Here is a 3,475-nt window from a genome sequence, read left to right as displayed (position 1 = left end):
ATAATTAATATTGTGACCAAATTGAAAGTTTTTATTTGGAATAGAAAATTAATATTTCTCTTGATCGAAATATATATGTGATATATATTTATTAGTCATAATTGATATTTATTTATATATAGGATATATATATATATAAATATTGTTTAAAGAGTTAGCCGTGAAATCTAATTTAGAATTGGATTGTTAAACTACACTGCAACCCGCCTACTTATAGGATTTGCAATTTTCAATTGCAAAACTATTAATATAAAAAGTTTATAAAATAGAATCCAATTTAGAAAGGATATGAAAAGTCTATAAAGTTCTCGGCAGTTACCCATGTGAGTGGAATTCCGATTTTTTCTTCATAAAATTCCTTAAGCAAAAATAAACTTTTACCCTAGGTAAATCATTACCTCAACCAAATAGGAAAAGAGTTTATAGGTGATGTTATATAAATGGTGATTGGGAAAATTATCGTACTAAGTCTTGAGAAGAAAAATCATTTTGTGAAAGTGAGTATAATACAAAGCCAAGATAGAAAATACAATTACAAAAAAAATATTTCTTGTTCTTCTACTTTTGAGTTGAGATTTTTGAGAAAAATTTCAACACAATATTTTCATTCAATTTGTTTGTGGGTTCATTGATTAAAGAGTTGATAGCAAAGATCAGTTTCGGTGTGGATATGCATAGAGTCTTTGCACTATCGAACAAATTTGAAACGAGACTCTGTTCACCAGGTACGTCTTAGATCCGATTTTTGACATGTAAATAAATTTAAACATGAAGAGATCTGCCTAGGATTATTAGTCTTCCGCTGTGTATTTCGAATATCTATACGCAATCATTCGTTTTAACATTGTCAACCAAAAATAGGGAAGTTCCCACTGGGAACTGCTATTTGAGTTGTAATATATTAATTATTGAACTAACCTTCTCCACGATAAACTGTTTCAGATAGCTTTGCACCATTATGGCACTTGAGAAGTTAATAGTTGGCCCGTTCAAGCAATTTAGGAAAATTAGTGTTAGTAAAAGACTTATGAAAAATATAAAGAAAAACTAACCAAAAAGTATCAACAGAAAAAGCAAAAAGGGAGCTCAGATGCACAATTTTTTCATCTGAAAATCAGATTAGTGTGACGACCCATCGTTCACATTTTGTGCAGGCTGCATCACTGCTCCCAAAAGCACAAGCCAAGAATTGATCCCGAGTCTGTACCGTGGAAGAATACTATTATACCACTAGACCACAAGTGCTTCTTGTTGTAGCATCTAATAAAATCCTAATTATTATGCAAAAGCAATTTTAAACGGAGAGTTACAGATTCTATTAGTTCTAAATACTATCATACATGTTACTTGAATGTTTTCCTGCTTGCACCGAGTCTGATTTGTCGGCAACCTTTTTCTACCAAATTGACGGCATCGTTAACGCAAACGCGCATCTCCATCGGCGTTGCATGCCTAGAAATGGCATCTAAAATGAGACTGTATGTATATCCAATGGGGTATTATCAGTTACTCTATTAGTTCTGGAGATGAAAATGTACTTTTTTTTTTAAATTAAGGTAAAAAATGTATAATCAAAGAATACGGTGATCAGAACCAGAATAATGCATTAAAGCATGGATCTAAACTGCTATTTTCCCTTGTAAGAAACACAAACAGCATTTATTTTCTTGTTTAGTTAAAAACAGAAGTGCTATTGAAGGCTTGTACATAGTTTCCACTTTCGAACAAGCTAAGCTAGCGTTTGACCATAAATTTTCAAATTTATTCTGAAAAATCTGATTTGGGTGAAATTTGGTTTGAAGATGAAAATGTGTTTGGACATCTGTTTTGGGTGAAGTTTGGTTTGGAAAAACATGAAACATGACTTATACTCACAAGTTCTAAAAACTATCACAAATACCCAACAAAATCATTATCAATAACATTGATTATATTATCGCAAACCATAGTCCTGAACATAAATAAATTTGATACAAAATTATCATTTTTATAATGAACTACATGATACACTATCAGATGACCGAGAATACGAAGCAATATTGTTACAAAATAATAAATGGTGGGCTCTTTTATAAAATACAAAAGTTTGGGGCAATTTTTAAAAAATCTAATAGTGATATTTTGGCCCAAAACCAGCTATTGAGCTGATTTTGGGATTTGGAATTTGGTCAAAATGTAGGCAAAATCTATAACCAAACATGTCTTTGCCAAATAAAACCCAAGTTTATTTTGACAAAATCTATAGCCAAACGGGTGTTAAGTGACCTCAAGTAAATGTTTAACTGGTGCTAAGCCTAATAGGGGTATTCACGGGTAACATACGGGTTAGCCTAGTAGGTTAACTTCCAACTTTCGCGCATTCAAATGCTTGTTGTGAAGTTATAATTACATTCTGAAATTTAAATTTCCCAAGTAATAGTCTCCCCTGGATTAGCAAAGGTGGGTGGAGGGTTGAAGGACTAGAAAATTGAAACTTGTAACAATTATATCAAAGTTGATGGTAAAAATGTCTTATGAACTGCAAAAATCTCAGTTGTCTAAATCTGTGAAGCCAAATTCCAAAACCTCATTTTGTAACAAATAGAAGCCTCCACTGAGATTTTGTTTTCATAAGTTTTAATAATAACATCTTCAATACATATTTTTTAAAAAAAAAGAAAAAGATCAGCACAAAGTGACAGTAAAGTCAATGAAGAGGCTTTGTTTGGTAGAGGGTTTGATGCATCATTTCCTTCTTTTGCTTGGCAGAATACACCCAAACTAAATATAGTAGTCAAAATTGAATAAATTTAACGCTGAAGAATATATATCAGTCCATTTAACACGTGATGACACAAAATGATTTGAGCGAAGAAACAATTATGAAATATTGCACTTGAAATAATATTACACTTAATATAATATGAGTCATACTTCCTTTTGTCAAAATTATAAAAAAACATACATATATAGAAAAAGAACGGATTCTAGCCACTAAGGCACGCATAATGCCGCTGTAATCCCAGCGACAGTCGGGACACCTGAAATATCTACCCATCCACGCTAATATACATTGTTGATGGTATACGTGATTAAAGGGAAAGATTTGCGCGCACAATTTCATTTTCCTCAAAAACCTGCCAAGCAAATGTAGCATTTAGTATGACCAAAATTTAATTATGTCACATGATGCCTGAGCATTATAGACAAGAAAATGATCCAACCACTCTTGGGACAAAGATTTAAACTCTAATATGTGATTTTTAAAAAATAGAATTACTAAATAATATAAGATGCACGTGTGACGCACAGGAATGCAGTGCACGTAGAAGCTATATAAAATATACTTAAAATCACATATTAAGGTTTGACTTGCACATAATTCCATTGAGGTATTGTATCACCCCAAGGAAGTAAGAAGATTAGAAATTAAATAAGTAGCTACTAAGGCACAATGTCGTTGTAATACCGGTAACAATAGGGACAACACAACCAT

At 32.0% G+C, this 3,475-nt stretch overlaps 1 non-coding gene across 1 annotated transcript; it reads right to left on the bottom strand.

Moving 5' to 3' along the window:
* Window positions 1-1,082: 1,082 nt before the first annotated feature.
* On the bottom strand, window positions 1,083-1,169 carry LOC142174031 (small nucleolar RNA snoR114). The gene has a single exon (XR_012703391.1). It is a non-coding gene; the product is annotated as a small nucleolar RNA snoR114 (small nucleolar RNA).
* Between the last annotated feature and the right edge of the window lie 2,306 nt (window positions 1,170-3,475).

Source organism: Nicotiana tabacum, chromosome 19, assembly GCF_000715075.1.
Source record: "Nicotiana tabacum cultivar K326 chromosome 19, ASM71507v2, whole genome shotgun sequence".
Lineage (NCBI taxonomy): Eukaryota > Viridiplantae > Streptophyta > Magnoliopsida > Solanales > Solanaceae > Nicotiana > Nicotiana tabacum.
Note: the sequence above shows the minus strand (reverse complement) of the source record. Positions and strands in the feature narration are given on the sequence as shown.